Source organism: Triturus cristatus, chromosome 8 (assembly GCF_964204655.1).
Source record: "Triturus cristatus chromosome 8, aTriCri1.1, whole genome shotgun sequence".
NCBI classification, from domain to species: domain Eukaryota; kingdom Metazoa; phylum Chordata; class Amphibia; order Caudata; family Salamandridae; genus Triturus; species Triturus cristatus.
The window spans coordinates 1,428,511,327-1,428,526,242 of record NC_140591.1 but is presented as its reverse complement, the minus strand read 5'-3'; the positions used below and the strand labels follow the sequence as shown (position 1 = coordinate 1,428,526,242).

The following is a 14,916-nucleotide window of genomic DNA, read 5'->3' as shown; positions in this document are numbered from 1 at the left end:
TCTACACATTTGTATTCCCCTAATGGTGAATCGTACGCATAGTAAAATTGGGTAATGGGAGAAGCCAACACCTATTGTTTTTGGGACATTTTTTTATTTTATTTTCCATGTGGCAAACCTTTTCCCCACTGAGAAACTCCTTCCCTGCCCCTCTTCCTTATAAAGTCTGGAGGCGTTCTACTATACCTCCTCCTTTCGAAAGTGATGTACTCCAGTAATTAAATGGTTTAAATTGCTTATCACTTTCAGAGTGGGAAAAAGTCAGTGAGGAGTTTGAACACGTGATTTTGGTTGTTCACAATTTTTCAAGGAATAACCAGCCCCACTAAAGCATGGGATTTACTCTTGTGTAATATTATGCAAGCATAGTCTTCTATTACACAGGAGAAAAAAGGATTTGTGACAGCAAAGCCACTTTTTGTAGATGTCTATCAGGCATGAATCCTGCCATGTCCTTGTGAATCATGCTCTGAGTCTTTTTCTTCAAATAGTAAATAACCACTGTATGAGATTCAGCTGTTGATGTCTGGCCATCTACCTCTGCTGTAACCTTTGTTAGCTGGAGCCCCATTGAAGTAATTTGCTGAGTTACAGTGGTGGAGTGGTTTTTTTGTGGTATTGCCGCAAACTAACAAATTAACTTTCAGTTGTGTTCTTCCCAGCTGACATCTACAAGGATAATTCATTGATCTTCCTAACCAGCAGTGCAGTGCCTTTCTCTTCAAATCCTTGCTGCCTATTTCCTGCTGCATATACTGTAGTATCTCTTTAATGAATGCAACTGACTGTGTAATGGATTGTTCATCCCTTAACTGATGGTGCAACACAGTGACTAATGTTAGGTACTTTAGTTAGAGTAGTCAATAGAGTTGATGGAATGTTGATCCAGTTAAGCTGAATTTATGTGACTTGGTCATTAACCTGTTAGGCTCCCTTTAACCCTTATTACTTGATCTTTTATTGGGATTACTCACAGGGTTTAGTATAGGATTGAAAATTGGACCAGAGAATTGTTTGTTTTCATTATGAATATGAGCGGGCGAAAAATGAGACTACCTAGGTGATATACAAGGAGAGAAGTTTGATCTGAAGAAGCTGGATTGGAGATATTTATGAAACATTAGCTAGAAATGACTAAAACAGTCACGTAGGTTGGTAAAAGGGTTTTTAGCAGTTATGGTGGCCCCAGTAATGCAGAAGAACACCTTCCAGATTGAGAAGCTGAAGATAGTCACAATATTTATGGAGATACTGGAAGCCTGAACATCCAGAAATTAACCATTCAGAAATTTGGTGTGAACCTTCCTAGCCCATGAACTGAGGAGACAGAGTAGGCGAAGGTCTCTCGGCCCTCTTGACGATGGCTGATCTCCTCTAAGAAAGGGTTCTTCACAGCATCTGAGCTACAGACATGAAACCGCTCAAAATCTTTGAATGAATACTGTAATAGGAGACCAATAGTTTTTGTAAAAAAAAATCTTTATTGATTTTAATAACATAATACAGTTAAGAAAAGCATCATCGGGCAATAAGTACAGGACAATTAGGCAATCAAAGTAGCTCCGCACATTACCCGAGGTAAATCATGGTATATAAAGAGACACGAGGAATAAAAGAAAGGGATAAGCAGAGAGAGACACTGTTTGCATCCATTACATAAAAACACCCCACATCGTGTCAAAAGGGACATTCCTATCCAACCAGAGGCAGTGAGCAGTAGACAACCATACAAGATCATATCGTAACATTAAGGATGAGTACTGACAACAATGGGCCCCAGTAGGAATGTGGTCTGGATTGGGGGGGAAGAAGTTCGCCATATGAGTCCAACTGTGTATTGCAATAAATCATGTCACTTGTCCACTCCTCAATTGTAGGAATCGGACCTCTACCCCACTGCATAGCAATCTGTCTCTTCGCCAAAAGTAGCGCCATCCCCACCAATCGTCTGGAATTTTTGTCGATAGGCTTGGTATAGCCTTGACATGCAGTGAACGGGTCAGGGGATAGTGTGAGGTTAGTGATTTTGTTTATTTTCTGAAATATTTTTACCCAGTATTCCAATATGTGAGGGCAGAACCAGGCTCAGTGCATAAAATTTGCCATCGGTTCCGGGCACCGAGAACAGTTAGCTGACTCACGTAAACCATATCTATGCAGACGTTCTGGAGTGTAGTAGAATTAATGTATTTGAAATGTATAAGGCGATGCCTACCATTCATTGATATCTTTTTCGTCATCTCGCAACAGTATTGCCATTCTTTGTCCTCAATAACCCGGGCCAAGTCCCTCTGCCAGTCATGCAGAGGTTTAGAGAACTGTACAGATCTGTTTGCTTATGTAATGGTATATATTCTCTAAACTAACTTTGGAGGTGAAGGAGTCTTGATTACGTAAGAGAGGGCATGAACTTCCGGGGGCTCCTGTTTTTAGGGCGTGCTGCAGTCTAAGATATTGGAAACACGCCAACAGTGTAGGGATGGAGCCGTCCACTGTCAGCTGTTCCCAATTGCAGAGTACCCCCTCCCTCCCCCCCGAAGAGGTCGCCTATAACAGTGACGTTAACTCTGCTCATGGCCTGGGAAACACCACCATCGATACTGGAAGGGAGCTAAGAGCACCACTCCAAAGGGGTCAAGGGAGAGTATAAAGTAGCGCCAGCTTGTCTGTCCAACAGGTTGCGTCAAGCATGGTTGGTGGAATCAATGGAGTTTAGAATACTGTGCCTACGTGTTGGATTCCTGAATAGCGCCTGTGGGAGAGTGTCTGTACCAGCAGCTATTTTTTCCATATATATATGTGGGGGAGTAGTGAGAAATGCAGACAAGCAGACGCGTGGGAATACTGCACAGCTCTATAGAAGAGGTCTAGATCTGGGGCACCGAGGCCTCCCAAAGAATACAGCAAAGTGAGGATGTCCCATTATACACAGGGTTGCTTGCCAGCACAGACCAATTTATCATGAGGGACCTTAATTTAATGAAAATGTGTTGTGGAAGCACCATGGGTATGTTCTGGAACAGGAATAACAGTCTAGGCAGGACGAATATCTTCATCAATGAAACACGTTGTAGTAGTGAAAGTGGTAATCGCGTCCATCTAGTCACATCCTCTTTGAGTCTGTCCAATACTTTCCCATAATTATCAGCTAACACTACTTCTGAGTCGGTGTCTATCTGAATCGCTAAATAGCGTACAGACTCTGTTGTTCAATGCAAAGGAAACTGCATAGTAGGAGGGAGGGTTGATGCGGTCAAGGGAAAAATTAAGGACTTGTTCCAGTTGATGATTAGTCCGGACAGCTGTCAATGCGAACCACTTCGTTCAAAACATGGGTGAGGTTATCAGCATATGCAGAGACTATTAACTGATAACCTGGGAACCGCATCCCCCTATGACTGTGGTATTCCCTAAGGGCGCATAACAATGGTTCGGAGACCAAAGCATACAAGAGTGGGGATAAGGGGCATCCCTGCCGAGTATATGGGTATCGAAGCCGTAACCAGTTTTCCCAACCTTATTCTGGCACACAGCGCTTCATAAAGAACCTTAAGTAGTTGCAAAAAGATGACGTCCACACCCATCTGCCTGAGTACAATTTCAATAAGAAGTCATTCAACAGAATCAAATGCTTTTTGGCGTCCAATAACACCACGGTAGCGTTAATTTTAGGGTTGATATGCTAAATAGCGGTGAAAATCGTACGAAGGTTAGACGTCTGGTTGCATCCTGGGACGCGTCTGGCCTGCTCAACTCTCACTAAGCCCGGATGCAGTGGGGAGACAGAGGGTGTTTGAATAGAGTGACGATTAATGCCCCACGCATTGAAGGGGGCATTTGCTTACTCACCGGCATCTCCTCAAATAGGGTAACCAGGTGTGGGATTAGAAAGTCTTGGAACACTTTATAAAAGGCGACAGTCAGCTCGTCAGACTTTTCATTGATGACAAAGCGACCCTAATTTCCCTAGGGTCTAGGGGAGCCATGAGATGTTCTCTGTGAGAGTCTGTGAGCCAAGCGAGACGGATATGTGTCAAATAATCTTCAATAGCTCAACTAGCAGGGGGGATACGAGATCTATACAGCTCTGTATAATATCTACTGAATCTATCAGTGATGCCTTGTGAATCATATATCAAACTACCATCTTCGCCCTTAATTTAACTATGGAATTAGTTTCCCTCAGGGGATGCTGCTATTTAGCTAACAGGGTTCCGAGGCTTTCGCCCTCCCCGTACACCCGGTCTGTGGCGTACTAGAAAAAGTGCTTGACCTCACTCTCAGCTGTGTCCTGGAATTCCACCAACTGCACTTTAATATCCTTTAGTTCTTCAGCTTGTCCTGTTCGCTGGTGCTCTTGTTCCATGGCTGTGATGTCAGCCTCTAGTTTAGTAAGCCTGTTCTGAATGGACCTGAGAACTCCCGCATGCTTAGCAATTGTTTCCCCGCAAATAAAATCCTTAAACGTTTCCCGAACAGTTGAAAAAGCAGGGACTTGTTCTCTCTAAGAAAGATGTCAATAGCTGTAACCATTTCTGAGCGGAACACCTAATCAAGTAGGGAATGCGGCGGAAACCTCCATGTGAATGGGGCATTTTTAAATGTAGGAACCGTCAATATCAACTGCACTGGAGAATGGTCGGAGTAAGTTCTGGGGATAAGTTCACAATTCGAGACTAGTGGGACAAGGCTTCTAGAAACCAGCCAGTAATCAATCCTGGTGATGTCATGTGGGGCAGAGTAGTGAGTAAACCCCGGGGTGGCTACCGGATGCTGCCTCCAGACATTCGCAAACCCAAGCTGCTCCATGAGCGCCGATATGGCGCTGGCCGCTGCAGGATGCTTCTTCAGTGGGCCGCGTAATCTGTCTTTGTTGGGGTCAAGTATACAATTGAAGTCTCCTCCCCACATTTGCGACAACTCATTAGTGTTAAGCATGCGCGCTGTCAGGGATTGAAAAAACTGAGGGTTGTCATAATTGGGTCCATATATATATTAACTAACCGAGCACCGAAGCCCTCAGCCTGACAGCGGGCTACAATAAATCTATCATTGGGGCCGACCTCCTCTTCATGCAAGGACAAGCCAGATCTAGGATTAACCCAGGTGAGGACCCCTCTTGCAGGCGAAGTGAAACCAGCTGTGGAAAAAAGGCCCTATAGTCACCGTCTTGTGAGCATCTTATTTTGGGGGGGCAAGATGGGTTTCTTGTATCATTGCTATATCTATGTGGTGTCTTTCAACATGGCAACAACCTTTCTTAGGTTGTGATAATCATTAAGGCCCTGGACATTCCATGTCCAGAATTTAATTGACTTGGTGGTCATGTGTGGTGTTTGCCTACAATGGACATTACATATTCAATCCCAGTGTCATACTTCATTGGAAGGAGCGTAATTAAAATCAAAATGCTGTGAATTGCCTTTACTGCGCTAATGAACTTCAACCCCTCCTGCCCGCCAGCCATGCTATACTGAACCCAACTTGGCAAAGTCGATCCCACAGCCCCCCCAACCGTAAATGCAAAACAAAACTACAGGATATACAAACCCAGATGTCAATGGTGGGTAACACACCGGGGCAGATGTTGCCTACAAAACCTGGAGAGAAAGGCACTAGAGCCTCTACAACAATGTGCTCCTCCAATACTGATCAGCTAAATCATGCATAATATTAAACGTAGTGACGATACCGCCCCAACACTCCCTGATAGGATACCATAATTAAGCTACCTCCCCACACCATACCCCAAAAGAGGGCACACCACAGATGTGTAACTAAAGCAGTAGCACATTAGTGGGAATTCACTGTCTTTCAGGGTTAAGAGTATCATCGTCCAAAGAGCGGCGAATTATTGATGATCCCCCACTTCGACTGTCACTCTCTCTTCTTTTCAAGAAATGTAAAACCTATTTGAAGTCATTAAACATGTGAAATTTCCCATCTGCGTGCACCCTAAGTTTCACTGGGTAAATCATATTGTATTCCAGATTCATGTTTTGTAGCTTCTGTTTAACAGGGACAAACTGGCGTCGTGCATCCTGGACAGCTTGTGTAAAATCTGGGTAAATTGATATCCCTGTGCCCTCGCATCTCAGAGATTGTAGTTCCCTGGCTTTCTTTAGGGCAGCGTCCCTGTCTCTATAGTTGAGTACCCGGGTAATAATAGGACGAGGAGCAGCCCCAGGGACCGGTCTGGGAGCGAGAGACCTATGGGCATGCTCAATGATGAACATGTTAGAAAAGGTCTCTTTGCCCAGGAGTGTATCCTGAAGAACAAACTCGGGTTTTGGCTCTATAGCAGCAAGGCCAAGCCTCATATAATCAACAAAACAAGAACAGTGCCAATGCTGCACTTAACTCTAAAGAAGATTGGGACCATGAACTGAATGAAACAGTTTCACTCTCAACCACTTTTTCCGTTGGGTTTAATCCACATTATTTTCATACAGTACATTTGCTTATTAATTTGCACGGTTTCAGTATAACACTTATCACATATCCAAATAGAAAAAACAATACAACATTAATATCCACATTACATATACAAATTTTAACGACACCACCACTAGCATACAACAATCACTCGAGCATCAAACAGGCAAACTCATCAAACATACTAACTAGACACTGTTTGTAACAAAAAATATTAGTTGAATGTAGTAAAAATACATCAAGCCATCAACAGATATAACTTGTCACAGTTATAATATACTGCATTTGATTGTTTTGTAAATGATTGGCCAAAAGCGAAGAAAGGTCTACGCGTTTCGAATCCCGTCACATGTAGGGATTCTCATCAGGACCAACACTCTCTGAAACAAAACAGAAACAAAACTGAATTTTACCAAATGACCCTAAACCAATTGAATACCGGACCACACACCTTAATTCTGGTGTCTTACCTGCGACTGAATGTGCACAGAAGAAGCTTTCAAAGTTAATTATAAATCCGTCACATGTCCTACAAAAAGGTGAGAATAGCAAAGATGTCACCTCCAAAACACAACCTTTATAATAAATAGGCGGGCTAAGGGGGCAGTCTTACTTGTCAGGCTGATGTGGTGTCAGAATGGTGTTTCTGTCCTCTGGCGTCAGAATCTGAGTTTTGGAAATGCTGTATTTCCAGTTCAGCAATCAACAAGCCTTTAGTGCAGGAATAACTTTTACAGTTGTTTGTGTGTTCTGATAAAACCAAAAAATAAAAGGGGAGCCCTTAGTTAGTCGTACTCCTTAGCGAATATAGCGTTCTACCTGTTATCGCGGAGCTGCACAAGGCTGAGCCTCTTACCTAAAGACGATCGTTGCAGGTCGTTGAAAAATCCTCAATCCGTGCGTGTGACGCCATTGTGATAAGAATGGGGTCCAGGTGGAAATGGCATCTATTTAAATGCCGGTACTTCCGCCAGAGTTGATTCCTGGGAGTTGTGGTTTCAGGATTGATTTTCTCGATTGTACTGCGCATGTGTTATTCGCACAGGAGTGTAACCAGCAATTGTTCCACAAAGAGTTCCATATTAGGGTTGTTGGAGGATTCAGCAATACCTACTATGCGCAGATTGTTCCTTCTTGAACGTGCTTCCAAGTCCTCTGCTTTAGACTGAACTGAGTGTAGTAGCTTTTCTAGCTTCGTGGTGGAGTTCAGAGTGGAATTGAGTGTGTCCTCTGAGCCCGACACCCTCTGCTCAACTGTGTCCAATCTAGCAGCTTTTTTGACAAGCCTCTCCAATATCCTGCCCATCCTGAAAGAAAGGGCATCTATCTTACCATCGATTTACGTTGGGCAGAGCTGCATGGCCATGAGAATCTGCTTTAGATCGAAATCGGCGGCTGTGTCACCTATTTCTGAACCAGACTCAGATGCGTTTTTCTCAGTGTCTTGATGTCTGGGGGTTTTACGAGGTTCAAATTGCAACTTGTATTGCGATTTCTCTGTGCTGCCCATGGTCGCCTCTGGGATCAAGATGAGGTCGCAGAGGCGTAGCACCCTCAATGTAGGTCGCTAGAGCCCCACACAGATCACCTCACGGAGGCACCTAACACAAAGGTAAGGGCCCCACCAACTGCGTTAACAAGGACCACCCACCAAGAAGCACCCCCACCTTATAATGGATATTGTTTGGGGACCATATCCAGCAGCAGCCACCCAGTCAGCCACCAGGTATTCCAAGGGATTCAGGCTATAGCATTGTCAGCTCAGAAGCAGTAGGTGGACCACCCCGTTAGACCACCAAGACCAGCAGTTCACATCCAGTGTGCACCACCAATCATGTAGAGCCCACTTAGCCAGGAGGTCGGGGGGAGGGAGGCGGGCCAGCAATCAACACCCAAACAGAAGGTACAGTGGGCTATACCAGCAGCCAGGCTGCAGAATTGAATGTGCCAGTCCTACCGGTGTCTCCAAGGGGCCGCAGCATCAGCACAGCAATGGGTACAGGGAGTCTGCACCGCACCGAGTGCTCAAAGCAACAGGGGGATGGCCCACCAAGTCTCTAAGGAAACACAAATTGAAGAGAGGCTATCACCCGTAAAGGGCTGCTGTCCACGGGTACATTCCCCACACAACCCCAGCACTGAGGGTCTGATCGTTTGTCCCAGTGCAGCACACGATCTTGCACAAAATAGTTACTGTGTCATCAGGGCAGCCCCAGGACAGCTTGCCCACAGCTCGCTGAGGGAGGTCGACGAAGCGAGGGGAACAACAGCCAAAGTACTCCCAGCTGGAGGGGCAGGTAACTAGGCAGGAACGTCCGCAGTACAGCTCGTCTATGATAATCAGGGTTGACGCAAATTCCAGTGCAGGGAGCGGGAGGGTTCAGGGATGCCACAGTCTATCATGGGGGCAGCCGAGACAAGCACAGGCTGCTCCCATCACTCACCGCAGCAGCCACAGGTCCAATGGTGCCCTGGGACACTCAGTATATGTGGAGCCGCCACGCCTCGCCTCACTCCGATGGCCGCGACCAGGAGCCAGCAGGGCAGGGTGTCAAACGGAGCTTCAGTGGCCTCCCCAATGCCGCGGAGCCACCGTCAGGCACGGGAACAGGCCCAGAGCCCTCACAGGAGCATCAGGATCATAGACGGGCCCAGCAGCGACAGTGCAGGCACCCAGGTAGGCTGCACGTAATAGGCACCAAGCAGGAAAGCAGGCCGCAGCACCTATGTATGGCGGGTCCGCCCCACCACGCGGCCTCGGCGCAGATTTATTTTCTTTTTCTTTTTGGGTTCCCTCAGCCACCAAATTGTCCCACAAGTATTGGCTGTGGCAGGGAGTCAATACGGAGCAAATTGGACAGCAGGATCGAGTCGGATAGAAGTCGGCTCACGGAGCTACCCTAAAGTGTGGCCATCTTGCGGCCAGGCAAGCTCTGCCCCCCGAGGAGACCTATAGTTGTGCTGATGCTGCCAAACTGCCTTTCGAACATTAAGGGTGTGGAACTGAGCTGACTAGCACCAAGCTTACTGAAGCATTACGCAAAATAAATATTGAATGGAACCTGAGGAAGAGACAATTGAGTAGTTCAGTGCCGCTTAACTGAAGTTTGTTCTCCATTACATGAAGTTGTGAGGGGTAATTCTGTTCCCCTTCAAGCGGCTTTCATCTGGAATTTGGTGGGGTGATTGAGTGAAGGAGCTTCAAGTTTTTGCAGAGAGCATTACAGTGGACTCCCAGCCCAGAATTTCAGAGCTGCAACTCCACGAAGGGCATCGGTCTCAAAAGCAGAGATCCACCAGCTGTTCACGATGGTGGTCAACGAGCTCCGGAGTTTCCGGAGTTTCCGGAGTGGCCATGGGGTGTAGCTTCTCCCCAGAAATTGCAAATTTAGTTATGGCGGAATTCGAGAAAAGGTGGATATATAGCGACACCAACCCCTTTAGGATGTCCATAGGGTTTTGATGTCGCTATATAGACGACATATTCATGATCTGGAATGGTGAAGAAACACATCTGACAGATTTCCATAACTGGCTTAATTCCAGGACTGTCGAGTTCAAATTCACTATGGCTAAAGATCGGGAAAAGATCAATTTCCTAGATGTGTGGGTACAACAAGATAACGATCAGTTGAGTGTGAGTCTATATACCAAAGCTACAGATCGTAACACCCTTCTACATTTTACCAGCAGTCATCCGCGCACGTTGAAAGAAAATTTACCTTATGGGCAATTTCTTCGCGTACGCAGGAATTGTACTAACAAAGAAGACTACTTCACCAATGCTGAGAAACTCAAAGACAAATTAATTACACGAGGGTACCCTAAGAAATTGGTAAAAGGTGCTCTTAAAAGAGCTTGGTTTACACCAAGGGACACCCTGTTGACCCCTAAACAAAAAGATGAGAAGATTCCTTTGACATGTGTTCTTACATTTGACCCTAAAGCGAATAAAGTCAAAAAAATCATTCAAAACAATTGGAAGCTGATTGAACATTTAGGAATCGAGAAACCGCTATTCGCATTCAAAAAAGGAAAAAATATCAGACAGCAGCTGGTGAGAGCAGCTAGACACACTGAGACTGTTAAAAAAGATTTAAGAAACTTACTTAACTTACCACCAATAATAGGCCATTTCCGTTGCCAAAACTGTTTAGCATGTAATCTAACAGAGAATTCAAAACAAGTAAACATTAATGGACAAATACATCACCAAAGAGTTTTTTCAAATTGTAATACCAAGAATGCGATATATTGCATCAATTGCCCATGTGATAAATATTACATAGGCCAAACGACACAAATATTGAAAAAGCGAATCCTACAACATAAATCGAGGATCAAATGTAATGTTCAAGGAGCGCCATTAGTGCACCATTACCAAACCTTTAATCATACGGAAAATGATTTAAAGTGGTCTGTGCTATGTGTAATTGGCAATGTAAGAAAAGACGAGCTACAAATCAAATTAAACCGATTAGAAGCTAGACTAATCGAGAAGTATCATACGGCCACAATGGGTCTCAATGATAAAGATGAAATTTGGGCATTATTACTATGATCTGTTTACCAATCAAATATATATCTTTTTCTGGAAGATACATGGCCCCTAGTTAAAATGTAACTGTACATAATGCATTATTGTCAGATATTGTTATGGTTAATAAGATTGTAAGGAGTGATGTATTCTCACTTATTGTTCTTTGGGGTTATAAGGTATGACTATTTGATACTCTCCCCCACATCCCCCGTTTTTGGTACAGCCACATTCAGTCAGTCCAGACATCATTGGTTTATTAGGGAATCGATACATCTGGTACTCACGTTTTTTTATAAAAACAAATATAAAAAAATAAATACGGTTATTAGGTACATTTGAGTACAACATTTCGTAAAGAATTGGTTATTTACATTTTATTTTTATTTAGTTTACTTCGTTATGGAATTTTTTCCGGTACATGTCCTGTTTTCGATACAAGTCTTGTTTTCGATACAAGTCTTTTCTTAGTGTCGATTGAATTACCATAGTCCTTCTTTTAAGCGATGTTTATTTGTCACGTATTCACACGCATTCGCGTTCGGCGGACGTGATAATTAACCTCACACGCGAGGTCAGTAACGCGAGCGATGTGGATTAGATCGGAGCCAGTGTACCTTGTGTAGAGAAACACGAAGACCGCAGTTTCCTGTTATATCAGGTACCATTATTTATTTTGTAAGACTTTTTAGGAATCATTACTAAGCGACCCCCAGCATTTGGATATCTTTTCCCAGTTAATTGAGTATATTTCATTTATTTGTCCTTCTAGTCTGTCCAGACGGCGTGATTCGATAACAGCCGGGTCCTAGAGACGCTCATTTTTCTAAATAAGATTGAGCAGGTACATTTTTAGATTAGCTTACAACACAATCCTTGAAGTCACTAGTGAATTGGAATGCTTGTATATTTAGGTACAGTGTTTTGTTATTTTTAGGATAATGTCTTTGGAAGAAACGGAGATATATCCACTTGGACTAAGCAGTTACATGTGTGAGCCGTCCCCCATTAAGGCATTAATTTTGTGATAGATAATAGTTCATCTTACTTTCCCGTGAACTACATAACAGTGGACAGACCGAGTTTGAGACAAACGTATGTACATTGGCTACAATTATTTTTAAATAATTGGTTTAAGGGAAGTATGTCACGTAAAGGAATTAGTGGCACACTTTCTTCTTTCTTTGACCACATAATACATTAACTAGGGCACTTCTGTTATTATGAGTTTAAAGATTCACAAGTTGGTGGCATGTTTCTACTAATCTTTTACAATACGTCACTCCAGAGAGGAGAAAATACTATAACTATGTACTGGTGTTAAGACACTTTGTTAGACCTAAGTATGAGTTTACATGTATATAGATGTAAATATTATTAGTTGTACGAGTATATACACACTAAATGGTATATTTGGTTTATAGGTGGAATTGAGAATTTACGCAATTGACTGCCCTAGTCCTGAAGAGGCCTAAAACCTATATAGGCTGAAACGCGTCGACATTTTTTTTGGAGACACTCAAATGAAATCTAACTGTGATGAAACAGACAAAAAGAACATTTAATAATGTCGTTGTGAAAAAAACAATCCATTATGTTGCTTTGATAGAGTGATTTTCATTTAAGGAATGTAATTTAAATCATTGCAAACATCCTTATTGATTAGTAGGGCAAAGAGACATTTGCACATTGTTATGAAGAGACAGACAATTGCATATTGTGATTAAGAGACTAAGATGTATATATGTATTGAAAGAATGAGAAGAGAAACGTACTACAAAAAAACCATATAAATATATTTTATTTACTATACATTCGTCTATAATTTGTTTTTTGGGAGGTTGTGACTCATTGGATTCTGGATTGATTTTACAAAATATACATAGATTCTTTCGATTAAAATGAAGTACTTTCGATAGAGATAACTAAACTATTTCTATATGTAATTAAGTTTATATCCATTCCTAGGCACTACATATTGTTCACATGTTGTGTATTTACCCAGGTGCCAGAGGGTTAAAACGGGTAAACCCCTTTTCTTATATAAAGGTCAACGAGCTCCAGGCATTGATGCATGAGTCAAACCCCCTCTCACGATCTTCCTCTCCACTACTGCCCATTCCTTGTGTTCCTCGAGATCCAGCTCGCAGTCCTTATAGAAGTCAAGATACCCCACACGTATAAAAACTCCATCGTCGCTGCTGCTCGATTGATGGGTTAACACAGAGGCAGGTATTGTCACACCCTGTCTCACCTTGTTGGAGGATGACACAGAGGCAGGTATTGTCTCACCTTGTTGGTAGGATGACACGGAGGCAGGAATCTCTCCAGGTTGGTAGAATGACAAAGAGGCAGGTATTTTCCCACCCTGTTGGGAGGATGGCACAGAGGCAGGTATTGTGACACCCTGCCCCACCTTGTAAGAAGGATGACTGTTAGACTTATTATCCTTAGGGTGGTGTTCCCCCAAACATTTTGCCTGCTTACCTCCATTTTTTGCTGTATCTTTTTGTTCGTCGTAAGACTCCGAACTCTTTACCCTTCTGACCAGTGCTAAAGTGCATGTGCTTCTCCCCTAAACATGGTGACATTGGTGTATACCTGATTGGCATATTTAGTTACTTATAAGTCCCTTGTAAAGTAGTATACAGTATACCCAGGGTTTGTAATCTAAATACTACTAGTGGTCCCGCATCACTGATGGTGCCACCTACACAAGTAGCCTTTCAAACCTGTTTAAGGCCTCACTGTGTGCGCAGGGACTCGGCATTGAAAACCACTTGCCAAGCCTTATACTCCCCATTTATTACACAAAAGTCACGCCTATGGTAGGCCATAGATAGCCCTATGGGCAGCGTGCTGTGTAACTAAAAGGTAGGATATCTACTTTTAAAGTTTACATGTTCTGGTAGCGACAAACAGCTATATTTGTTTTTCACTACTGTGAGGCCTGCTTCTCTCATAGGCTAGCATTGGGAATCCCTTAAAACACTTTAAGCTGTAATTCCTGATTAGAAAGGAGTAGCTGCATCATGTTTCATATCTTTGTGTGATGATAATTCCTCTTCATAGGTGAAGCTGGCTTTAACATTACTGTTTGATAAATGCCACTTTTAGAAAATTCACATGGGGATTGGAAACGCGTCGGCATTTTCCTTTTGCATCTATGAGGGATTTTAATTAAATAGGACTCTCGAGAGGATTGCCAGTATAAATATACCCCAGGAGAGACTCCCAAACTCCTTTTCCCCATAGACAGCTCACCTCTAATTAGCTGCAAAGTACAAGGACTTCAGTTAGAGAAAGCTTATGTATCACAAATATTGACTGGTGTAATTGGTTGTAATGTCAAGCACACAAGATTTGTAATGTTCGGTACACATTTTTCAACGTTATTTGTTGCAATTTCACAATATTGTTCACGTTTGTTTTATAAAATGAAGAATGTATCTTTTGAATGCTCCATTGAAAAGTAAAATGGTTACATTAAATGTTTTAAATAATTACAAGTGATGGCGTAAGGAACAGTGACTAAATGCGTTGCACCTTAGTCTGCTGAAATAAATAGCAGTCTTGAAAACTGGTGGCCAGGTTCCATATTTTTTGTAAACTTTTAGAAAATTGACATTTCTCTGCTCTTACTGCTCGATGAGACACGTCTGGGATGGGTGACAGCTACACTTTGTCAATTCCCTCTAGACAGCCATAAACACAGGAAGGACGGAAGGGTGTGACAGAGAACTCATCTGCATTCATCTACATTTCAATAGCTTTTCCTGGGCAAGAAGAGGGGGGAAGCTGACACTACACCTAAATAGGCAGTATCCTGTGTCCCACACAAAGGGCTCATTACTAAGGGTGGCAGTAACCTCCACTCCGCCGGCAGAGTTCACAGAGTTTTTGTCACTCTGCCCTCAGCTTGGAGGGCGTAGTTTGGCAAAAAT

General features: G+C 43.2%; 1 protein-coding gene across 1 annotated transcript in view; it reads right to left on the bottom strand.

The window, feature by feature from the left end:
- Positions 1–14,916, bottom strand: part of DLG2 (discs large MAGUK scaffold protein 2) — a 4,361,751-nt gene that overhangs the window by 3,505,077 nt on the left and 841,758 nt on the right. The gene's annotated exons all lie outside the window — the stretch shown is intronic.